Source organism: Podarcis filfolensis, assembly GCF_964270895.1.
Source record: "Podarcis filfolensis genome assembly, chromosome: 5".
Lineage (NCBI taxonomy): Eukaryota > Metazoa > Chordata > Lepidosauria > Squamata > Lacertidae > Podarcis > Podarcis filfolensis.
This window is the reverse complement of record NC_139608.1, coordinates 29927220-29953661: the sequence shown is the minus strand read 5'-3', so window position 1 is coordinate 29953661 and position 26442 is coordinate 29927220. Positions and strand designations below refer to the sequence as shown.

At 44.9% G+C, this 26442-nt stretch overlaps 1 long non-coding RNA gene across 1 annotated transcript; it reads right to left on the bottom strand.

Annotated features, from left to right (window-relative positions):
- On the bottom strand, positions 1 to 26141 carry LOC310762665. Its single transcript, XR_014548122.1, has 3 exons — positions 26067 to 26141; positions 24488 to 24534; positions 1 to 36 (listed from the first exon to the last, which is right to left on the bottom strand). It is a non-coding gene; the product is annotated as an uncharacterized lncRNA (long non-coding RNA).
- Between the last annotated feature and the right edge of the window lie 301 nt (positions 26142 to 26442).

Below are 26442 nucleotides of genomic sequence, written 5' to 3'. Positions count from 1 at the left end.
TTGTCTGCACAGTCGATGGATCAGCTTCAGTAGACACTGTTCTCAAAGAAGTGGGGACAAGATTGCCAAAGAATAATTTAAAGGCACATGGTGTTGTTGAGCTCCTGAATCCAAGCACATCTATACCCCTATAATGTCACTTCCAGACAACCTGTTTACTATCATTCATCCTGATCTGCCTGCAGGGAGAGTAGACATTGAGTATTCGTTCTGATTTGTTTACAGAGAAGGTAATGGTGTTGCGCCAAGCAAACTTCCCCCAAACTTTCAGGCGCATTTTCCTGTCACTTTTTGGGAAAAGTCCAATTCTTAGGGGAAGTAGGTTTGTTGTGGAGGAGTCCCAACAACTTTTAGTAATCCAAATTATGGCTAGCAGCTGTAATATGGTTATTAGCCGCATAATGGCTATGAGCTGTAAAGAGACTTCCCCATATATTTGTCTAAAAAGGTAAGGGACCCCTGCCAGTTAAGTCCAGTTGCATATGACTCTGGGGTTGCGGCGCTCATCTCACTTTACAGGCCGAGGGAGCCGGCGTTTGTCTGCAGACAGTTTTTCCAGGTCATGTGGCCAGCATGACTAAGCCACTTCTGGCACAACAGAACACTGAAACCAGAGCAGCACACGGAAACACCATTTACCTTCGCGCCGGAGCGGTACCTATTTATCTACTTGCACTTTTTGGTGTGCTTTCGAACTTCTAGGTTGGCAGGAGCTGGGACCGAGCAACGGGAGCTCACCTCGTTGCGGGGATTCAAACCGCCGACCTTCTGATCGGCAAGCCCAAGAGGCTCAGTGGTTTAGACCACAGCACCACCTATAAAGTTAACATGGGGCCCGGCTACATGTGACTTTGAAACATGTGGAGGATTTGCCTTGTCCTCCCATACCATCATCTCTACAAATAAATCTGTCTTTTAAAGCTCCTATATGGCATGGGAGAACAGCTACCACTGGCACCTATGGAGGCTTTATGCACCTGCCAAGTAGCAGCTTCAGAGGGGCAATATTAATCACTATTGCAGAGTGGAAGGAAAGACCCCCCCCCATCCCATTTATTTATGTATATACTGATTGATTGTGGAAAAAAGAAGAATACCTCAAAGCGGTTCACAAAAAGAATAAAACAATGAGATTATCAGTAATCAGTAACAATGAAATCATCATTGTGCTGCTATGATTAGGGTCCCCAGCTGCTATCAGCTGTAGAAGAAAAACACACTCTTATGCCACTTGTTTAATGTCAAGTGTAATTTGACACTAGACTTCTGGTCACCACCACCTCTTGTAGCTACAAATTGCATATATTAATTGTGAATTGGGTGAAAAAGTACTTTCATTAATGCCACTTAGAAAATAACATCCAGTGTTATTTCCTGGCTTTAATTATACAGACACTTGCAATGCAGCATTATTAAGTTCATCTGCACGACATGCTAGTGTTTGGAGAATAAATGACCCATATTGAATTAGTTCTGATTACTAGAAGCAAAGAGGGTCTCTCATATAGCAGGCCGCCTTGAACACAGTGCTGCCTCCTGTGGATTATCGCAGACAGTCCTGACTTGGAAGATGCAGACAGAAAGCAGACACAAGTCATTTCCTCTGCATTTGCGTAGCTGCATACCCTATACAGAGTTGCCTTGAAACTTATCCAAATGATATGAAGTCAGTAGAAGACTGCTGGGAGGTATCACATGGGAACAGATCTTCTTGTGACATTTCCTGTCCATCCTGCTTGTAGCTGGAGTGGAAATAATGGCAACTGTAGCCTTTTCTAGAGCGATCCTGACAGCTTTTTTGGCTGCCACAACTGGATGGAAATAACAACCCAGTTGCATAACGTTGATAAATTTCAAAGTGGATCTGTTCATTTATTTAATTCCATTTGTGCATCACTTCCCATCAAATATCTGGAAGCGATCTTAAAAGAAAAACAATGGCACATTTTGATATATAAAAGCCATTAGAACAATTAAAAGACAATGACCAACACATTTATACGTAAGAAAGATAAAAACCCTTCCATGCATAAAAAGTTCAGCAAGGTTTGCTAAAAACGTGTTATTCTTTTTTCTCCCCCTTTTTAAAGCGTCCTACAACTTGCAAGAATAAATGGAAAATACCAATTCTAGTTCACATTTTTAAGCAGCAACAGATGTGATATAGCTTTTTAAGGAAAATTACTGGCCCACCCTAGCATTTTTTTTTAAGGCATGGATGCTCTAAAATAGGCACAGAGCTCTCACCCAACAACAATGGCTTCATTCCAGTGAAGGTGACATGCCTATGATCAGACTTTACTCTTTGATCTCTTAAAGAGATAAGAGTGTACATCAGAGTAGGAATGCTGGTGGCACTGTGGTCTAAACCACTGAGCCTCTTGGACTTGCCATATAGAAGGTCGGCAGTTCGAATCCCCATGACGGAGTTAGCTCTTGTTGCTCGGTCCCAGCTCCTGCCAACCTAGCAGTTTAAAAGCATGCCAGTGCAAGTAGATAAATAGGTACTGCTCCGGCGGGAAGGTAAATGGCGTTTCCGTGTGCTCTGGTTTCCATCACGGTGTTCTGTTGTGCCAGAAGCAGTTTAGTCATGCTGGCTACATGACCCAGAAAGCTGTCTGTGGACAAACGCCGGCTCCCTCGGCCTGAAGCGAGATGAACGCCACAACCCCATAGTCGCCTTTGACTGGACTTAACTGTCAAGGGGTCCTTTGTCTCCACCATTTTTTTACACCTGGATCTCTGCTTCAAGCTGATAATGATCTTGACAGCACCTATCCAAATCTACTCAGAAGTAAGTCCTATTGAATTCAGTGGGCCTTCCTCCTAGGTAAGTGAGGTTAGGATTGAAGTCTAAAGCAATAAAAGAAATTTGGTTTGGTTTGCATGATGCGTGCCTACTTTGTTTACACTTCAAATATAATAAGCAGCCTGAAATATAATTGTCCTTCAACATTTGTGCTTCTCTTAATTTTGCTGCATATTTCTCCAACAAAAAAGTGTATATTAGGGAAAGCATGCATTTAAAATGTTCACATTAGTGAAAAACAGCATACAAAATACATTATATTAGGAGAAATGACTTGCAGAAATGTGTATATTAGAAGAAATGCAGACGAAAAGGCTGATTGAATTTTTATGATTCTTTTGAAAAAGTAATCTAATGCAGAAATGTAGCTAACAGAATTTAAGACTGGAAAAAATTAGACATCGCAAGAAACTGAAATTGATGGAACTAACCGTCCCTAGACAAAATTGAAGGTAGTGTCAGAAAGTCTTGTGGTCTCTATCATTACAATTTTGGGTACCCCTCAACTGTCCCTGGAAAATTGGACATCCCATTTTTCACGCTAGGGCATGGCAGCCAGTTTGGGTGCCGCAACCTTGTGCCATGGGTGTGCAGTCATGTGACTTGCCTGGGAGTGCGGCCTGGAAGACATGCGCCCCAGGTTTTGACCTGGACATGTTGGAGGGTATGATTTATGTTCATATATTATCTTTATCCAGTGATTGTTTTATAAAGTCCATTAACACACATTGGAGAGTAACAACAAATGGGCTTTCATTTTCTTTCAAGGCAGACAGAAAAATAAGAGAATATCCATCCCTTATTCAGGCTGACTGCAATCTCTGGTGTTCTCACATTCAAATGGTTGTGATTTTTGAATGGCAGATTTAAATGTAGGTTTACTTCCACTGACGATGACCCTTGAGTTATTATAGCTGATCGATTTGAAGGCATGACCATCTGGGTGTCTTTTTTGGCCTTTAGGACAATCTAATCTGTATTAGATTAATACGTGCTTGGTTTGGGGGGCAGGGCTTTTTTTAAAAAAAAGAAAAAGACTTTTTGTTTTGTTTTGCAGACAGGAAGAACTCAGCCAACATGTCAGCTCTGCAGGAAAGCACAGCAGGGGATTTTCAAAGGGAACGGGACAGTTCCAAACAGACTTTGTGCTTCTCATTCCCCGAGACCCTTCACCTATCAATCTGTGCCTTAATCTCTACATAAAATACACAAATAAACACAGTGATGATCCTCTGTCCCAAAACCAGACAAACGCCCTTCGCTTTTCCTGCTCCCTTTCCTCACTAATCTTGCTGGAGTCGAACTCTCTCAAGACTCATCTGAAGAAATGTAGACTAGCAAATGAAAACTTCCAGCCTGAACAGTTTAGCCACGGTATCCATGTCGCAAATCTCATTAAATTGCACCGTGGAAGAAGCCGTGCGCACCTAGCACTGGGAATATAATGGAAATGAAGGCAATCAATCACCTCCAAGTCACTGCAGCCGCTCTCCCATTCCCATTCCCAGTGGCCCCATTGCAATCATGCTAGACACCAGGTTAGCCTGCACACAATTAGAAGGTTATTGGAGGCATTCGAAAACGCACCGGAGGTGATCATCATTGCACACTAGGTTAGTTAAGTTCCTGTTATTAATGAATGATTGGAGCCCTCTTTGAGCGTGGTAGACAGAGGGGTAGGAGATTACCCCTTTTTTGCATCAACTTCTTGCAACAACTTCTCTGAGACTCATCGCTTCCAGATTCATATTGCTTAATTGGAACACATCTGCCCCCTGTACTGTTAGCCTACTCTGTCAAGTTATTATTGAGTTCTGAAAACCTGCTGATACACAAAGGAGATTCTTGATCTTGGAAAAAGCAACAGTTCCCTGTTCCTAGGCAGAGATGCTTGTCCCAATGGCTGAAATTGAAACCTCCCCCTAGCGGGAACAGGAAAAACTACAGCGTAGCCTGTTTCAATACGAAACTAAACACATATCTAAAAATCACTTTGGGGTTGGACTCCATGTCCTCAATCATTTTCTGTTACAGTGGTGCTTCAGGTTACAAACGATTCAGGTTACAGACTCCGCTAAATAGTACCTCAGGTTAAGAACTTTGCTTCAGGATGAGAACAGAAATCGCGCGGCGGCGGCACAGTGGCAGCAGGAAGCCCCATTAGCTAAAGTGTTGCTTCAGGTTAAGAACATTTTTGGGTTAAGAACGGACCTCCAGAACGAATTAAGTTCTTAACCTGAGGTACCACTGTATATGGCAATGTACCTGCGGAAGCAAAGCCTCACCACAAGCAGCACATGCAAGCTTTCCTAAGAGCTTTCCCCAGGGTTCTCATGTTGAATTGCCTTCACTTTATAACAGTAAACTCTGACTAAAACATCAAGTCATATTATTTTTTTGCAGGGTATGTCTCTTCAGTACAAATAGGATTTCACAATCCTATAATGGAAACATTTAGAGGAGGCAGTAAAAGGATATCATTGTCAACTTCTGGGTGTTTTGGTTTTTTCCTGTGGACTTGGGGGTAGGGGGATTGGTTGCCAGACCCCAAGTAAAGGCCACAGGGGGCAGACTGACTATAGGGGTGGTGTGCATTTGGAGATGGGGGTGGGAAAACGGGGGAACACAAACAGCAAAATTAATACTGTTTAGTCTGGACAGAACTTCTTGAAACAGAGCATCACTAATAATTATTTAGCAGAGAAAATAAGAACTGACAACTATTTAGAATACTGCTACTTAGATCCTGTTCAAAGAAACTGTTTAAAATAGCAGCTAGTTTACTGTTTTAATGAAGGTGGAAGGACCCGTAGTCCTACAATCCATTGGGGTGATGGAAGTTGCTGGGCATTTCCAGACTCTTGCTGTCTTCAGGTGGGATTCAATCACACACTGCCAAATACAGGTTGCACAAGTATATGAGGCATCTGATCAAGGCCTGTATTTTAAAATGAGCTTAAAGATTTGCAAATGTTTCATGCCAGGCAGAAAACCAGCTGGCTAAGGACTTTGGCAGTTGTTTATCCTCCTGGACAAGGGCCCCCCTGATTTATAGTAGTAGCAGGAGACAGGTTTCTCAAGGTTGTAAAAGGGAAATACAGGCTGGGAGCAAAGGTTACACTGACCCTACATATTACAGAATACAATCAAGCTGCAAAAACACTAATTAAGAGTTGGTAAATAGTAAGATCTCTGTTTAGATAGAACTTAATGTTTATATCAAGCCTTGTCATTCAGAGGCATTTGGCACTCTCCAGGTGCCCGGCTTGATTCCTTGTTGGCCTCCCCCGTCAGCGACTCCCGGCAAGACAAGGCGAGGTCTTTATCGGCCGATCCTTCTTCAAACGTGAGAAGAACACAGCCACTCCTCCTCCCTCACTCCCTGCCATCCCCAGGGAGGGGAAAGAGACAGACAGAAATGTATTTACATGCCTTTATTTCTGTCTTTCCTCAGTGCAGAGAACAACATGTCTGCACCCTCTGATACCCAGCTGCAGAGAGAGAATAACTCCACCCATGTACTTCCAGTACAGGGTCATGTGACACTCTGAGCTAACATCCGGTGCTCAGAGCACATAATAGACTGTCCCATGTTCCCACGGTACAGTCCCAAAACATCAACATCCTGTTTGGCTTTCCAGCCATCTGGAGCACTCAGCAGCATTGCTCCTTTTTCGTAACAACCTCCCCCAAAAGAATCAATGCGTGTTGCGGCATGCAAAGCGTGATCCAGAGAAGAAAACAAACAGTTGTTATACACATAACACTCCCCTGTTGTTTCAGTTCCACCCTTGGAACTACCCGCCACTGGTTTCCCCAGTGTACCTCTCTGGTTGTCTGGCCTCCAAGGAATGAGTGCATCTGCATTACCTCGGCTAGCAACTCTCTGTTGTGTCTTTGTCTCTGACTTAGACACAGCTCCAACCTGTCCTCGGTTGTGTACAACAGCAACACATGCAACAGCTAAATTAGCATACTCTTCTGAGTACCTTTTGGGTGGTTCACCCTTTGTGACTCTCTCAGACCTGCGTATGAGGTGCTGATCCTCTCTGCTCACTGGTTCTGTCTCAGGACTCTTAGGAGAACCAGTTCCAACAGTAAACAGTGGTTCATCCTTCACCTGTGAAGGTCTATCCATTGTGTGAGATTTCCTCTCAATGACTGTGACGACTGAGCTCTCTGAGCTATCACTGTCACTCTCAGTACCACTGTACTCTGTGAAATCATCATCATCATCTGAATCGTCCTCTGTGGGAAATGTGTGTACTATCACTCTCTCCTGTTCAGGAGCACTCTCTAGAAATTGTGTGAGAATCACCTGACCAGATTCAGACAAAATTACTCTGTAGAGACCCTTTTCATATCCCACAAAAATGCCTCTGGCATTCTTTACTCCACCTGGAGCTTCTGTCCTCACATGAGACCCAAAAACCTTGAAATGGGCAACAGAAGGTTTTCTCTGGAACAGTCTCTCAAAAGGAGAACTACCCAACTCTTTCGAAACCTTTCTCATCCACGCATGACAAAACGACATGAGTGACTCCGCCCAGAACTCATGTGGCAGATGTGAACTAAGCAATTGCGCATTCATCCCCTTTTGCTGCTGGTTATCTGATCCATGGGAATCAGCATGAGAGGTCAGAGGTCGATGGATCGTAACCATCCTCTGCTACCATATGTTTATATCAAGCCTTGTCATTCAGAGGCATTTGGCACTCTCCAGGTGCCCGGCTTGATTCCTTGTTGGCCTCCCCCGTCAGCGACTCCCGGCAAGACAAGGCGAGGTCTTTATCGGCCGATCCTTCTTCAAACGTGAGAAGAACACAGCCACTCCTCCTCCCTCACTCCCTGCCATCCCCAGGGAGGGGAAAGAGACAGACAGAAATGTATTTACATGCCTTTATTTCTGTCTTTCCTCAGTGCAGAGAACAACATGTCTGCACCCTCTGATACCCAGCTGCAGAGAGAGAATAACTCCACCCATGTACTTCCAGTACAGGGTCATGTGACACTCTGAGCTAACATCCGGTGCTCAGAGCACATAATAGACTGTCCCATGTTCCCACGGTACAGTCCCAAAACATCAACATCCTGTTTGGCTTTCCAGCCATCTGGAGCACTCAGCAGCATTGCTCCTTTTTCGTAACACTTAATACCAAGAGCCATCTGTTTTAGCCATTTGTTTTGGAATGCAGGGGCAACAGGGGCAACAGGGGCAAAAGGTGATCTGGTAATTAAGGTGCCTTGTCGAGGCAAATGTAAGATATATGGCTACTTGTCTGCCATTTATGGATAGAAGGAAATATAGCTCTTTGTCTCCCATAAAAGGTAATAGGAAATGGGTGTATCTTTTATGATTGGTTCTAGCAAACAGCCAATAGGAATTTCAACCAGGCTGATTTGACAGAGGCAGCCAAAGGAGGAGCAAGGGGGCTGGGCTGAGGAAATATAAGTGCTGGCCATCAGGGCTGGAGGGCAGGCAGAGCTTTGGTAACCATATACCACTGTGCCTATCATTTATTTGTCTGACAAATAAATTATTATTTTAATTTCTCTATTGCTGCATTGAATATTTCATTCCAGCTAAGCGTTAACCACAAGCAGGGTGCTACATATATTTGACTGGGAAATCTTGTGCGACAAAAGATTTCTGCGACAAACCCACTTCCCCAAGTGACCAGCCTTTTTGCGAAAAGGAAAGTAGCAGCAAAATGCACTGGGAAGTGTGGAACAACACTTCCAACACCACATTACCTCCGTTCATACATATCTGAATGAATGCTCAGAAACATCCAGCGTTGTCTTGCCACCTTGCAAACCAATCAGGGTAACACTCACGAAGAGGTTGCATGGTAGCATATCCAGGAACAATTGGAGAGCCACTGATTGGTTACCTACTGCAAAGTTTTATGCCCTCTCTTACTGTTATGATAAAATGGATGAAGACAACTCTGTATTCAGAAAGTACTTTTGAAACATAATCTAACCAAGACTGAGAACAAATAAGGAGTCCCCCCCACCCCACTTTGGACAATTATGTTTTTGTTAAGCATTTGTAATATATTCAAAGGCACCTGCAGGTTCTTTTGAGAATCGGTTCTTTGTTATGATAATGAAAACACCTTGAAACTAAGAAAAAAATCTCTTTTAGTTCGAAAAGTAATTTGTGTGTTCTGTGGCGTGCATATGATGGCTGTTGTGTACAGATTTAGCAAATGTAACCCTTAAAGAGGGAGAATCAAAATTTATCTCTTGATTTTAAAGGAACAGCTTTACAGTGGCACATTTTATTAAAGTTTAGTTAGATAATATAGAGCAGAGGTAGGCAGAAGGTAGATCCCCGGATGATTTGTGATAGATCACCAAGGATTTCTGATTCCCAATTAGTTAACAATAGCAGCAGCTTATAAGTCACAGGTGAGTAACCTGTAGCCCTCGAGATGTTGTTGGTATGAAGCAACTAGGATCTTAATCTATTTTTTGTGGGATGTGAAACACAGAGCAGTCAAATACAACATTCCTAGAGTGGACATAAGAGGGGGGTGTCTGGACCAGCCAGTTGGAACTTCCTGTTTCCTCCTGGGCTCAGACAGACTTCCTCTACATGTGACCAGAGGTGGGCATGGCTTCATCTGTGCAGGTGACAAAATAGCACAGAGGAGGCAGCCATATCTCTCTCTTACTCCATTCCTCGAAGAAGCAACATCTGCTTAGCCTGAGATGCTAGACCAGTGCTAGTTTTGAGGAAGCCCTGGGCTAGGTGCCATTTGGGGTTCCTCCAGCACATCCCTGGTGCTCCTCTGATACTGTCCCAGTGGATTCCACAAAGAGAGCTTACCAGGGGACAGAGGAGGTAGATATAGAATCATCAGGTTTGCTGACACCTGCTAGGATTATAGCAGTGGCTGCACCTTTGAGCTGAAGCAATTTTCTTGCCATTTACCCCCAACCGCTTCCACTTATTAACAAATAATTTATGCGTAAATGCTGATTGTTTTCCCAACTTCACATTCTGCTGCAATCTTGGTTGCTCATCTGTTACTCACCAGTGATTTGTTCTTTGGGGTACATTATACTGATTCTCATTCTTCCCTGAATAATGGAGTGCTTTTGAGCAGGGAAATTTCACAACGCTACAGTGCTGTGCTTTGCTGTTAAATTCTATTTTTTTAAAAATGCAGACTTTTAAGTATATGAGACAAAATGTACAAGACATTCTCTCTCTCTCTCTCTCTCTCTCTCTCTGTGTGTGTGTGTGTGTGTGTGTGTGTGTGTGTGTTTAGCAGAATGTTCATATATTCAGCCATGGTGCTTTAAATTACTTTAGTGTGCTGAGATTTGTAGGGGGAAATTGGCAGTTATGCCATTGCACCTGCTGAAGGAAATGTGCCCTGAGATACATTCTCAGTGGGCTGCTGTACACTCAATTTCAACCAAAATGTGGTAGAGACCACCTGGGACTGTACCATTTCAGAATTCATAATGAAATGCTTTCCCTTCCAGCTTTATGAGAAGCTGGAATGTGAAGCAACAAGAGTTCTCGACTAGATTTCTTCATGGCACCCTAGTTTGCAGGAAATGTTTCTTTTACATTTAGGAGCACTTGATCATGTGACACACACACCCCATCCTGAAATGGTACAACCCTAAGAGGACTGAACATTGGGGAAAAGAGAGGTGTGCAAATCACCATTAATGGAGGGGGTTATTCATTTGTTTGTTTGTTTAGCTATTGTCTCTGGCTGTACACAGTTATTAGAGGGATGTGAGCTGATCTTAACCTTAAAAAGCAATGTCCCTGGGTATGTAAGTGGGGAATCTTCCTTCAGTACTTGCTGTTTTGTATCCATGAGTTGAGAACAGAGATAAGCAAATTTGTCCATGGGGATTTATCCCAGTTTCTCATTTTCCCAGTCTTAAATTCAGTTCTCTACATTTCCATATGAGTTTGTGATTCTTTTCGTTTTTAAGTCCTCATAAAAACTTATTACCATTTTAGTGCAAATTTCTCCTAACACACACATTTTTCTATGCAATTTTGCCCAATACACACATTTTTGCAAACCAGTGTTTTCTATTATACTGCATCTTTGCATGCTATTTTACTAAGCTATGCAGTTTTAGGCACACACTCCCTCAGTATATGCATTTTTGCATATAGGCTGTAAACTGCAATGCAAAATTCAGGAAAGCGTGGATTTCAAAAGATAGTTGTATTTCCCTTGGGATAATGTTCTGGAAAGTGCTCATTATACGGTTTACCTTTAAAACTGAACGGAATCAAATTCCTCCCCAATCTCTGAGTGAGACTAGAAACATTAGGTTATGTCATTCACTTATTCCTTCGCTAAAATAGTTCTCTTCAAAGCACTTCAAGATGGCCCAGAGCATTAAAAAACTAGATGCGTGCTTAAAAGACAATATCAACACAATCAATAAACCAAAAGTGAAACAATGCAGGAGTGCCAGCTTGGCCCCACGGTGTGGGTGCCTGGGGCCATGGGTGTCATGCACCATGCAGGGCCCTGGCACTGAAATTTGTGGGTGCCCGGCCCCTTCATGAGGAATTTTGTGGGTGCTTGGGCACCCGGGGCCCCAGGCAGTTGGCACCTATGATATGGTTACCAGATTTTTTTCAATGAATCCGGGGACACGTTTTTGTTTTGTTTTTAAGCTGAGTAGCAACAGGGAGTCAGTAGTGGGGATGGTGAGGCAAAAGACCCTGGGCCCAAGCACACATGCAAAGCCCTTCTTTCACACCCTGTGAAACATAAATGCTCAGAGTTTTCAAAAAACTGGGCAATGGCCACCCCCAATCAGTCAAAATAAAGGGGGAAGGGGGCAGGAGATCTGTACCGCCAGACGTCCCCTGTTCCCCTTTGGCAGTGGCTGTGGCAGCCAGCAGCCTGGAGTCAGCCTGGTAGCGCAGTTGACTCTGGCTGGCGAGCAGCTCCTGAAGCCAGCCAGAGCCAACTGCGCTACCAGGCTGCCTCTGGGCTGCTGAGACTGACACTGACACGTTTCCCGGGGACAGATTTGCAAATCTGGGGACATTCCAGGGACGGAATTTGTCCGGGGACAGATTTGCAAATCCGGGGACTGTCCCCGGGAACTGGGGAGTCTGGTAACCCTAACCTATGATACAATGGCTCAGTGGCCAGGATGGAGAGTGGAATGAACACCCCATCACCATTACAACAGCCCAGAGAGCCCCAGCTATCCTGTGGGATAAAGAAATCTTAACATGCCATTGCAAACCCATCAACAGGAGATGGCTCTCTCCCCGGAGGAATTTTCAGCAAAATCATTTGTATCAGTTGCATCATTCAGGGCATGTATTCTCTTAATTAGTGTCTCAGACAAAGTCATTGTCCATACACTTTATTTCCATTGTGTGATGTGAAGATGATCAAGTCCTTTCCTTTTGTAGTTTCATAATGGCCAATGGTTTTTAGCAAATACGTTTGAGCTACTGAGTGGCTGGTTGGCCTGGAGTTGGGTTACGGTTGAAAATGGCAGCCCATATGGAGTTTCCCCTGCCCTCCCCCCATAATACAGAGGCGGCAATCCTATACCCACTTATTTAGAAGAAACTCAGTGCCGCTCAGTACAGCTCACTTCAGAGTAGACATGATACCTGGCTGATCATAACACGCTCACACCATTCATTTGCCCACACCTGCCATGCATTGTTTGATGCCACTAGCAAAAGTATGGATTGGAAACACAAAATGTGATGATGTTAGAATGTAGGTGCAAAGGAGGACATGTTCCTTGCCTGGTGTAGTGACTCATTTGGGTCAGAGAGCTGCTCAGGGAGTCAGTGGACTGTCCCATTGATTTCAAAGGATCTTAAGTATGTAATGGGCCTACTTTTGGTTGGATTTTTACATCAAGGTGACTTTAAGGGTTAAAGCTTCTCTGGTCAGCAATATAAATGGCAATAAAGAAGCTGCCAGGATGCAAGAGTTCTGTGACTAGGATGTTCATCAGTATGGAAATCTTGAGGACTCAACCCTCCTCCCTTAAGTCCTTGCAGAAAATAGGCCAGGCAAGGGGAATAGGTGGGTTGTTCAGACTCAATCAAGAAAGCAGACCACAGTTATGACTCACTGGTTACATTGCCGCTGAGTCATACTAAGCTCTGCAGTGTTAGCACCGCATAAACAAAGGACAGCTAAAGGAACAGAACTGCTTGAAATGAAGAGCTGAGCCTTGCTTGTTTCTCTGGTAAGTTAAAAAAAGGCAAGGAAGAATTATGCCAAGGTGGACCCCTCCAGATGTCATTGGATGACGACACCCACCATCCCTGACCATCCTGGCTGGATTTGGAGCCCAAAAAGATCTGGATAGCACTGTATTGGCTATTCTTTTTACCATAGCATTTACATCAGAAAAGCAGGCTTGGGGAACTGTAGCCCTCCAGGTGTGGTTGGACTTTAATCAGGGCTGATTAAACCCACTAAGTAAAACATTAGCAAACCACATATTAGCAGCACCATTCTATGCACATACACTCAGAGACATGTCCCCACCATGTTCAACAGAGCTGACTCGTAGGTAGGTGTGCCCATCAAACATCATTTTATTGTACATCTATGATGATTTCGGTTCATGGTAGTATTGGGGAAGTTACATTCGACCCCAGTTGCAACACTGTTTGCATCTGCAATAGTTAGGCTGCAGGCAACTGCAATATGGCAAAGAGGGGGGTCCTTGGAAGGGAATTGCAAAGTCTGGGCAGAGTTTTTTGTGGGGGGAAAACCCACATGCTCGTTCAGCCATAGTGTGAGCTTCTGGCGCCTGGGGCAGGCATGCACGTGTGCCAGGGGGTGTGCACACACAGGGAGTGGGGCACAGATTGCAAAGGGTGAAGGATCCTGTCATGACATCCTAGCCCTCGCCACTGACCCCGGTGGAGCGACCCTGCCGCACAATGAAGCCAAGTAGGGCTGTGCTGTGCCGCCTGCCTGCCTGCCTGCACAGGGTTCAGCCTGGCCAGCCAACACTTGGTGGGCGCAAACCTGGTGTCACCATGCTGGCACTGGCGGAGGAAGGGGGGCGGTGGGGGCGGACCGCCCCGGGTGACATCAATGAGGTTTTTTTTAAATAAAATGCAACTTGACGCTGCCTGTGGAACCAAGCAGGGTTGAGTTGCCTCGTGGTTGAGTTGCTTCAAGCACAGCTGCACGCACACACACACTGAGGGGGTGACATTCGGTGCGCTGCCCGCCCGCAACTCCCAAGCCTACCCTGAGCCGTCGGAGGAAGGTGGCTAGCTGTGCCGCTTTGCCGGCGGCCTTCCACCCTTTCCCCTTCCTTTTGACAGCTCAGGGGAGGCTTGGGAGTCATGGGCGGGTGGCGCACCATTGCCCCCCACGCTCCTGGGGTACTGGAGGAGAGCAGGGCATGGCTTTCTTTGACGGGGTGGAGGGAGAGAGGGGGAAAAGGCAGGATCTACATTGGATAGCTGCCTGTGCGGCTTTCTTTAATGGGGGTAAAGGGAGGAAGAGGGAATTTCAATGTGGGGTGCGTGACAAAAAAATTCTACACCGGGTACCACCTGACCTTGCTACGCCACTGTATGCTGGTGCCCCCAGCCCAGCGCAGCCCAATGCCTCTCTCCGCAAGCGTTGATTCCTCCAACTCTGGGAGAGGAGCGCTAGGCCAGGCTGTACTGGGGGCATCTGCCGGGGGTGCCTGCTTTGCACCCCCTCAAAAAACCATGCCTAGGGGCATAGCCCCACTGGCATCCCTCATGCTACACCCCTTTTGCTTTACTGGCTGGTATTTAATATTGTTCTTTCTAATTCAGTCAGTGCTTTCAGTGGTTGCTACCACAACAGGCAAACATAGACAAAAATGAAGTGGTTTTCTTTCTGTTTGGTTTGTGAGAGATCTTTGTACTTTTGTTCCCAACAATATGCAAATATGCTATTTTTGCTATTCAGCAGACAATAGTTCACCTTCACCTTGGCTTAGAAGAAAATAGCAAAACCAAGGGTGGGTCCATAGAAAGAGCTCAGAGAAAGGAACGTGTGTGAGAATTGCTGTCAGCATCCATGCTGACCTAAAATCCTCTTTCTCACTCCAAAATTACATTTCAGCGAGGGCCTCCACTGTGATATTATTACTTTGAGCAACACTAAATAGACCTCTTCATGACGAGCTTTGAAGGTCTGTGTCATCCCAGTTTGAAATCACAGTTGCAATTTAAAGCACCTTGTTTTAACTGATAAAAGCTTCCCACCCACTGGGATTCAAATGTTTCTTACACTCTCGTGGTACAGACATTCTTATTTTTGTTCTAGAAACCACAGAGACTGAGTACTTGGGTCCCCACCCCCCGTGTAGTCCACGTACAATCTAGATTTCTTGCAGATTTTTGGCCTCTGAATACTACTCCTTGAGAAACTGATTCCATTCCAAAAAGAAAAACTCACTGCAGTTTGATTCTGCATTTCTCCCACAGTGTGTCCATTTCAAAACAGATGTAGGCAGTACCAGCAATTGTGTTTGTGTCCGTGTCCCCACACCTGCCAAATGATGTTGTGGGTGGATGTATACCAAGACTGAAATCACCATGTGCTCCTCCATTAACCTGGAACATGTGCAGGAAGGGAAAGGTGTGGACAACCTAATCACGGGAAGGGTTTTCAAAGAGGTACAAAGTAACTATATACCTTTGTGGATGGCAGGATTCAGAATCAATCTGGATTGAAAGCAGCATATTGAGGACAAGCATAAATGATTCCATATTGAGAAAAAACACATTTTTGTGCTACAGATAGGTTAGCATGTATGCGACCACAGTGAATCCATTAGGCTCACATTTGAACCACAGTAAAACAAAGAAGCACAGTTGTGCCTTGGAAGTCAAATGGAATCTGTTCCGGAAGTCCGTTCGACTTCCAAAATATTCGGAAACCAAAGCATGGCTTCCGATTGGCTGCAGGAAGCTTCTGCAGCCAATTGGAAGCCACAAAAGCCCCGTCGGACATTCAGGTCCCAAAGAACGTTCACAAACCAGAACACTCACTTCTGGGTTTGCGGCGTTTGGGAGACAAAATGTCTGAGTACCAAGGCGTTTGGGATCCAAGGTATGACTGTACTGTTTCATTTTATGTTTATGAAACAAAACTTAGGCAGCCCAATCTTTTTTAAAAAATCAATTTTATTGTGGTAGTGCAAATTCTTATTGCTACTACATTTTTAGTCCATTCCCCCCATGACTTCCCCCAAAGAATCCTGGGAAGTGTAGTTTATCTCTCACAGAGCTACAGTTCTTAATACCCTTAACAAACTACAGTTGGCAGAATTCTTTGGAGGGGAGGGAGTCGTGTGCTTTCAGTGTATGCAGCCTAAGTCTCATTGATCTCAGTGGGGCTTACATCTTAAGTAAATCTGCCCAGGTTTGTACTATTACTCTACTACAGCACAGCCTACCTGAATTGTTCGTGCTACATTACAGTGAAAGTATTATGCTGGAAGGAAGATGCTCTGGTTGATTTTAAATAAGCAATTCTGCTTAATTTGTTTTGTTAGTGATGACCTGGGCTATGGACGTCATGGCCTATTGTTAAGATTTGCCTTTGGAAATCTGCTTGGGGCTTGTGTTTGCGACTGTTAAGTCAATATATGACAGAATCCAGGCAAAGCATTAAGTGAACCATCTACGCCGTTTTACGCAAATGCTGAAGATTTGACAGGTAACAGGCAGCTCTGCCTCTCCAGGTCATATTATCTATATTTCACTGTATCACTACATAGATTGACGTGTAGTATTGTGAACAGCTGATACTGTTATTGTAAACAAGTGGACTGCAGGCTGCTTAATGTTCTGCACCAGATGCTTTACTGATGAATGTATGTTCCCCTGGCAGCTCTCAGGAGAGGCTGAAATTGCAATGAAGCCACAGAGAGATGCGAGGAGCCGCAAAGCAGCGTTGTTACATCGTATTGTGATGTCAATACGATCAGGCCTCTGTCAATCAAATGGGGAAAAAACATGTGGCTACATTTAGGGAACTCTAGATCCAAAGGATACATGCTGTGTTTAAAAATCCATGCTTCCCATCTTGGGTTCCAAATAAAATCCATTCTCTTGAAGGATTAAGTGAAGGCTGGGGAATTATGACAGGGAGTCTCATTACAATTTTTCTGTGATTGTCTGCTGTTTTAAATTGTTGCTAATGTTGTATTTAATTTTTTTGCAACCTGCCCTGGAAAAGTGGGTAACAAACACAACAAGACTGCTAACAATAATAATGATAATAGTAGTTCATCATTGTTTGCCTTAGGCGTAGTGAGAGGAATGAATTGCGAGGCCTTTCAACAATTTTAGTGGTAGAATTAAGCAGTTTTAAATTAGTGGATTAGGTCAGTTTATTTTTATTGTTTTAAGGAAAGTTGTATAGATTGATCAGCATTTTTATTGTTGTCTTTTTGATGTCTATTGAAGACCTTCCTCTTCCAACAAGCCTTTTGCATGTAGATTTTTATCCCGGTCTTTAACTGTACTGCCCTAGAAATTGTGTTTCTGCATGTTTGGCACCATATGTGCCAACTCCCTGGGGTCCTGGGTGCCCGAGCACCCACAAAATTCCCCATGAAGGGACTGGGTACCCACAAATTTCAGACCCAGGGCCCCACAACCATGGGTTCCGGGGGTCCCGGCTCAAAATTTGGCACCCATGGTTGTGGGGCCAAGCTGGCACTTCTGCTACAGATCCACTAACACTATCACCATGCTAACTAACACTGCTGTGTAAAACCCACAACCTCTTCCCTTGACTTTCACAGATTGTGAGCCAGACACTGACAGCAAGCAGGACATGCAGCAGGGCAGGACATCACGATACAACCATCAGGATAACTTAATGAAAGCAATGCCCTAGAGACGGTGATACCCGTCTCTAAACCTAGGCATATTTCATTAACCAATGGGAGGGTGAATGACTCAGCAAATAATACACTAGATGTCACAGGTACCCCAGTGCACCTACTTTCTTATCTCTGAACATCTGGAGAATGGGGTGTGCTCCTCAAGACATGAGACCAAGCATGGTGAAAGTTAACCCATTACAGTGGTACCTCAGGTTACATACGCTTCATGTTTCATACGCTTCAGGTTACAGACTCCGCTAACCCAGAAATCGTGCTCCGGCGGCGCAGCAGCAGTGAGAGGCCCCATTAGCTAAAGTGGTGCTTCAGGTTAAGAACAGTTTCAGGTTAAGAACGGACCTCCGGAACGAATTAAGTTCCTAACCCAAGGTACCACTGTATTTAAATTACACCAACACCGGTGACAGCTTGTGAGCTGTTTTGGGCACAGTCTTGTAGGAAAGTGGAATAAAAATAAATGGTTGGAAATTACAGGATTGGGTGAATCAGTGGCTGTGTACACATTACGATCTTAAAACACAGCCAGGTCATTCTTTTTCTTGATTCAGATTGCATATGCTTTTGCAGGGAAAGGCAGATGCATCAAAATGTGTTGTTTCATAAGAAATCAGGATAGAGACGGGACAGATATGGACTGTGGTTAACGTCGTGTGCTCACCACCTCCCAAACCAGCATCGGGAGCACGCTTGATGCAGAGTAAACAGGACTGTGTACACAGTCTGTATCAGCAAAAATCTATTTACTCTTCCTATTTTGCTCCGCTCCCTTCTCTCATTGCTTTTCTGTCTGTATCTGTCTCACATACCCCTTCACACTTAGAGTTATACACACATGCACACACACACAAACACATACCCCTCAGGTGTCTTTCAACATGAAGCTTGGAAGCAGCTGGCTGCTAATTTCCAAATAAAGAACTGAGCTAGCTTTTAGCACAGTCTTCCTCCCTATGCAATTGCTTCTGTGCCTCTACTTAACCTGTATATTTGTAAAGAAACAGATTACTACAAAGAGGGTATATGCAGAAATGGGAGCAACAGTCCCCTAACTGCTACTATAGCTGCAGCTCTGATCTAGAAATGTAGTATGCAGAATTCTTGCTGCAGAGGGGAGAAAGCTGGTTTGCTTTCACTTAACTTCTTGTCAAGGTACATAGAGAAATATTATCAACTGACAATATTCAAATACTGTAACATGAATTTGACCCGTTCACCACCTACAAATGCCATCTTCAGGTGCTTCCTAAGTGACATATATTATAAATGTCCCTAATAACAAACTAAATCAGCTTCCATGCATTTGTTTCCTGAGCTGTTTTATTGCTCCAAGTTTGGGACCCCCTCCACCCATTTTTTTTTAAAAATAAAGACATGCTGGGAATAAACCTGGCACCCTCATCCAAATAATTCAACAATTCCCCTTAAGCACCCACTCCTCAGAATATAAGTAACCACAGGAGGTAGGGTCAATCCAAAATATTTTGGTGCCTGAGGCAGAGTTACTGCAAATGTTGCCCCACATCAAAGTATGTTGTATCCAAAGCCAACCAAGATATTTTGTGGCCTGAGGCAGAAAACTTTCAAAGCACCTTACCTTTCCCCCTCTCTGGCAGAAAAATAGCAATTTGCTGCCCTCCACAACAGTCAATATCACTTCATTCTGCCCAATAGTGACAGGTGACCCTGGCAGAAGGAAATGGCGGTTGTGGGTGGGGTGGAAACTCCCTATGCCCTCCAGTCACTAACTGCCAATATTCAATTCCTTCCCACTTTTTATTTGGATTTTAGTAGCTTTCTCTTCCTCTATGTATAACCCTCTACCTCACAGCAGTATGGTCCAAGTAATTGAATTGTGGTCCTCGTGTGAAATGAAGCCGACTTCAACCCGCAATTTTTCTTTCATCAATTTGTCAGGGACAGTTCAGTGCAGCAACCGGCCATGTGTAGAGAGCTCCTGAAGTCTTGCCGGGAGGAGAATGAGAAGTGAGGAACCACAGGGAAGCAGTTGCTGTTTTAGCTTCCTGTTACTGAAGCTTAAGCTTCATGTTGGGATGGGTGAGGATGTCAATTTCGGGCTTTCAGTTTCCCATTTTCCCAGGCTTCAGTTTGATTCTCCACATTTGGTTTGTGATTTCTTCTGCAGCACATCAGTGCAAATTTCTCCTAATATGCACATTTTGTATGCCGGTTTGTCTAATATACCCTTTTGCAAAGCAATTTTCTCTCATTTAATGTGGCATTGTAAGTTATTTCACTAATAAATGCATTTATATCAGGACCGGTTCAAGATGTTTTGGCGCCTGAGGTGAATCAGAAAATGACATCCCCCAAGAATCCTGGAAATCATAGCTTGTTATTGATTCTTTTTTCATTATTTTAAGAATACAGGAAAGGGGACTAAACAAGGGATATCCACCTAGGTTTCATCTTCCCTGCTCAAATGAGCTGAGAAGCTACTACAGTGCCCAGAAGGTAGCCTTAACGACATCAATGAAACAAGTCTCAGCTCACTTGAAGATATGAAGACAGCCGCTCTCCCCTACCTTCCCTTATGCAGAAGGGACATTTATCAGCTTGCAGCAGTTGCATGACATGGGGGAGTGAAGGGTCCAGGCTGTCCTTCTCAGCCATGAGTCCAGGCAGGTACTTGTTCTTGAGCTCGGCCTTGGCTGTGGACCTGGTGCTAGGTACCAGCAGGGTGAGGGTGATGCTGGGCCCAGTGGGACAGAGTCAGTGGCTGAGGGTGGCAGGAGGGATGAAGGCTGGGGCCTGCACACCCTGCTGCCACCGCCTCCTCCTCTTCTTTCTCCTCTGAGCTATGACACTTCACAAGCTAACAGATGTATTTCCCATCAGCTGCTACTTTGAAATAGAAATGCCTGGGATTGAACCAGGTTCTACTGCACACAGAGGATGTGTCCTGCATATTGCTGTGGCTCCTTCCCGACAATTCAAGAGCTAACTTGGTAGATAACTTGGTAAAGGTAAAGATACCCCTGACCGTCAGGTCCAGTTGCAGATGACTCTGGGGTTGTGGCGCTCATCTCGCTTTATTGGCCGAGGGAACCGGCGTTTGTCCGCAGACAGCTTCCGGGTCATGTGGCCAGCATGACTAAGCCGCTTCTGGCGAAACCAGAGCAGCGCACGGAAACGCCGTTTACCTTCCCGCCAGAGTGGTACCTATTTATCTACTTGCACTTTGACGTGCTTTCGAACTGCTAGGTGGGCAGGAGCTGGGACCGAACAACGGGAGCTCACTCCATCGCGGGGATTCGAACCGGCGACCTTCTGATCAGCAAGCCCTAGGCTCAGTGGTTTAGACCACAGCGCCACCCGCGTCTCAGATAACTTGGTAGCTTGCCTCAAATTGGGATATTGGAAACTGGTTAATAATTATCCAATATGGTGGGATTCCGGAAGGATCTTATAACTGTGTCCTTTAGGCCCGCTGGAACTTTGCTTATTGTAAGGAGGCAATGACCACTCCCTTCACCCACTCAACCAATCAACTGCTGGATTTTTCTGATGAGCCAGGAAGGGCAAGGATCTAGCACACATGTGGTAGCTCTCACATTTCCAAGTAGTGCCGGCCCACCCATGAGGCAAGGTAAGGTGACTGCCTTCAGCGGCAGGATCCACAGGGGCAGCAGAGCCTGATGTAGAGCTTCATTTCCCCCTTGTTCCTGATGTAGTTCTCCACCCACCCCTTCTTCCCTGGTGGGGAGCAGGACTTCATTTTGTGGTTTGCCTCAGGTGCCAAAATGTCTTGGACCAGCCCTGTTTCCAAGGATCCCATTCACATCCTTGGGTTGTACAAGTTGAAAAGTATCCAATAACACTGGACAACTAAGGGGTCAAAAATACCTGCACTAGACCTGTAAACTATAACATCCAAATCAGAATGGAACTGAGTGATTTTGTCAGCAAAGTGCTGAGCAAATTGTTCACAGCAAGTAGTCTAACTGCTCCTCACGTGGACCAAAGTGTAAAAGACCCCAGACCACTCAAAACAGCCATGCTAGATGGCTCCTTGATAACACAATGCAGGCAGGAGGGGAAAGACATTTCACTGCCTGCATTGCTGCAAAAGAAGAAGAGGAGGAGGAGGAGGAGTTTGGATTTGATATCCCGCTTTATCACTACCCTAAGGAGTCTCAAACTGGCTAACAATCTCCTTTCCCTTCCTCCCCCACAACAAACACTCTGTGAGGTGAGTGAGGCTGAGAGACTTCAGAGAAGTATGACTAGCCCAAGATCACCCAGCAGCTGCATGCGGAGGAGCAGAGACACGAAGCCGGTTCACCAGATTACGAGTCTACCACTCTTAACCACTACACCACACTGGCCTTCAAATAACCTGTAGCTTGTACTCGGTTGGATTCATTCCAAGTTTTCTGCCAACATGAGTTTAATCATCACCAAGTCCTTAGAGAAACAGGGGGCTGGGCTGGCTCCACTCTCTGAGAGGGTATACTCAGGAACGACCATGTTCACCATTCTGGTCATTTCTCCATTCCAGAGGTCCACCAGGTTTTTGACAGAATTGCCTGCCAAGGTAACAGGAAACCCCTGAAGAGCCATCAGGAAACCATCCAGATCCATCAGCTTCCAGGGGTGAACCATCTTAATCATTCTTCCACCCCTGAGAGTATACAATATACTACTGATGGCCTTCAAGTGTACAGTAGCTTCCTATATAAGAAGAACTCTGTCCCCAATTCTGTAAAAATGGGTCTCTCTGCTTTTAAAGTTGATCATAGCCCCCTCCCATGAGAGCTCGTATTTGCAACAAGCTGGATACTTCACTAGAGACGAGAACCAAGTATGAAATTGGGTTTTCTTCCATCTAAGTAGAAAGGCCAACCAGAGTATTTTGTGCAGTGTAGTCACGTACCCTGGAGCTGAGTGCAGACAGATAAAATTAATTTGATAGGTGACTCACTTCTTGCCCTTGTTAGTTCACAATGATTCATTTGATCCAAGCAGATTTTCTAACTCCAGTAAATGCAGGCTAGCGAAAATATTGCCTGCAATATATTAGTACACTGGACAATGACAGTTGTTAAGGTACCTGCCTGCTGGTTGGCAATGCCCCTCAGAGCACATTAAGAACAACTTCCTTTAAAACTGAGCTGCTTATTTAAAAGGAGAAATGAATATGCAAAGTGTTCAAATCACCCCAGACAGATTACTAGCGATAGAACCTGGGCACTGCTGACGTCAAAGCTGTCAGTTAAAATATGTGCCTAGCCAATCTGCGTTTCAGTAAAGCCCCCCTAAAATAAATTCTGGCTATGCCCATGCTGGCATGGCAGGAACAAATAACCCTCAAAATGCCTTACTCCTGATGGCAAAACACTTTGAGCCAGGCCTGAAATGGAAAGGGAAAGCTTTAACTCTTACATGGTTCATGGTGGGAGGGGGAGAAACACCTTCAAATCATGTGACAATATTGAATGGATAACTGGGAAATGTGACTAGTTACTAAACGATATCCAAAGGAAGGCTTCAGCCTAGGCAAATGCACTAAAATACATTCTGCACAACTGGAGCCAAATGTGATTAACCATCATCAGAAGACTACATAAAGTTATTAAACGCAGCACGGCTTATCTTGTTGTTGTAATATGCTTTTAGGGATGTTCTTCAGCTCCCCAGGGGGAAAAAATAGCCATGTATGAAAGAACAGGAACTGGGATTATAGAATATAAAATGCAGTTTGGGCCCAGAGGGCTGCAACTATTACAATCTGGGTAGCCATTTTAGGATATTTCCAGCAGGTTCTTCTTCCCAGACACTGCTGGGAGGCAGGCAGTTATCCTATTACAGTATATTAGAAAGCAAGAGAGGTTAGCTGATTTTTTTGCATGCAGTTTGCTACAGTCTTGTCAACCAGCACAGCAATTAAATCCATCCATTCAGAAATCTAACAAACCAAGGATTGATGATTGTATTTATCCCAGGCATGTTTCACTAACAATGAATTCCTAATCACTGTCTATTCAGAAATGAGTACTATTGAGTCCAATGGGTCTTACTCTCAGGAAAGTGGGGAATGGATTGCAATGTACCGGTACATTTATTCTTTAGTTGCCCCGTTAAACCACATTGGGTGCAATCTTAAGGCTTGCTCAGCTGGGATGAGCAAACTAGGATCCAGTGAATCTCCAGCTGAGCAAGGGAGGGTTATGGCTCAGATAGGTTATGCTGGTGTAAATCCCAAACCCTGGTTTAGCTGGTTATGCTAAACCTAAGTTCCTCATTCAGCTCAGCCAGGGCTCAGCCAGCAAAACTGATCTGGGCAGATTTTAAACTAGCATAAGCCCTGGAAAGCAGGTGTTCCTTAGGGCTGGTGAGGAACCTGAAGGGGGACTTAGATGGGATCCTAAGCTTGTTCAGCTAGGCCATATGACCCGCTAACCTCGTATAAATTAAGCTGGTAAAAAGGGTGGTGAAACTGAAACTCTGGTGACAGAACTATTTGGTATGGTGGTACCAGAAGGGTATGCAAGCCCCGGTCCGGTGGACCAGAGAAGACAAAGGTCTCCCTAGCCTGCTAGAATCTACAGTTTGGCTTGCCAGATCGCCAGGGGCAACTGCTGCAGACAGACAGTCTTTGTATTGCAATTCCAGCACATTAGACATTCCAAGACACCACTGGCAGGCTTAGCTATAAAATCCATCTTAGGATAGACAGTTAGAATGAAAAAACATTGTTCCATGCCAGCCCCAATCTCCAAGTGGTGAGAGATTTTTAGGGGTTCGAATACTTACCTGGGTTTTGGTTGTCTTGGAATGAGGGTCAGCAGAGACTGTGATGCCTGCAGGTGATATGGTTTTATTGACACATATGTACAAGCTGAGCATGAGATCATGGGTAGGCATACTAAGGCCCACAGGCCAGATCAGGCCCAATTGCCTTCTGGATCCGGCCCACAGATGGTTCAGGGATCGCCACGTGGAACGCCAGCGTGCATCTTCTTTCCCTCTCCCTCAGACGGTGCCGCCGCTGCCTCCTCCCTCCCTCCTGGCTTCTCCCCACCCTGCCTAGAGGCAGAAGGGGGCTGGGCTTTGTTGATGCCAGCAGCAGCGCTCAAGCGGCTGCCATTTTAAGCAGCCCCTCTCCAGAGCCCTTTTGCGTGCTGCTCATCGTCCCTCCACTGCCGCCAACCCCTGCTGCTCACAAGACACAGGTAAGCAGCAACAGGGGCTCGTGGTGCTCTTGCATCATCCCCCCCCAAAAAAATATAGTCTGGCCCCCCATAAGGTCTGAGGGAAGGGGACCAGCACCACTGCTGAAAATGTTTGCTGATCCCTGCATAAGATGGAGATGTTCGCTGTATTAACTCCCCAACATATCTTGTTTCTCCATTAATAACAGATTTGGATCCAGCACAGATCAAGCATGTCTCCAGCTTTCATCCTGCTTCAGTTCAGCTCTCTCTCTCTCTCTCTCACTCCAGCTATTGTTCTCCTACCTAGCAGCTAGGTGAGGCAAGACCCACCCATTAGCCTGGAGGGCACCATCACTTAGTTGCAACCTAGCTCATTCTTTAAGTGGCCAGCTTTGTTGTTGTTGTTTAGTCATTTAGTCGTGTCCGACTCTTCGTGGCCCCATGGACCAGAGCACACCAGGTACTCCTGTCTTCCACTGCCTCCCACAGTTTGGTCAAACTCATGCTGGTAGCTTCGAGAACACTGTCCAACCATCTCGTCCTCTGTCGTCCCCTTCTCCTTGTGCCCTCCATCTTTCCCAACATCAGGGTCTTTTCCAGGGAGTCTTCTCTTCTCATGAGGTGGCCAAAGTATTGGAGCCTCAGCTTCACGATTTGTCCTTCCAGTGAGCACTCAGGGCTGATTTCCTTCAGAATGGATAGGTTTGATCTTCTTGCAGTCCATGGGACTCTCAAGAGTCTCCTCCAGCACCATAATTCAAAAGCATCAATTCTTCGGTGATCAGCCTTCTTTATGGTCCAGCTCTCACTTCCATACATCACTAAAGTGGCCAGCTAAGGTCTTATTTAAAAAAAAGACAAGTTTTTTATAAAGTGGCCAGCTAAGGTCTTATAAAAAACTTGTCTGACCAGTTCTTCAAACTCCTCTGTTGGATACTCTCACTGGGTACAGAATTCCAAGAACTGGAAGAGAATCAGGACATTCTAGACTGACACCCACCCCAAACCCACAACAATATGAAAGTACATCTGGGAAGAAAAAGATCAAATTATAATTTTAGCTAGCAATTCTTTCTCAGTATGCACCTTACTATGCTTTCAGTCATTGCCCTACTGTGAGGAAATCAATGTGAAAATACTTGCAAAATGTCCAACAATTGGAAATATGTATGAAGTGCCTGCGTGCATTTTTAAAATCTTTTGCTGAGAGGCCTATTAAACATGCTGTTTATAGTCTGTTGCTTACTAGGTGTGAATATCAGTCTGCAAGAATGAGGTCAGTCCGCAAAAATGAGGTCTGAAGTAAAGCTTATGATGTCACAAAGGTATTTATGGTTACCTAAGGCAAAGGTCCTCCCTGAATACCCTGTTCCTGCAGGGAAGGGATATTAGGACATCTCCCTCACATATTGTATGCCATAAGGTTGCTAATCCACTCTGTTACTTTCCTCTTAATCTTAGCTTTCAAATAAACACCTCTCCCTGGTGTGATAGAAAAGTTGTTCTGGAAAAGAAACCATACTTTCTGAATAAAACAATAGATGGATCTGCCTG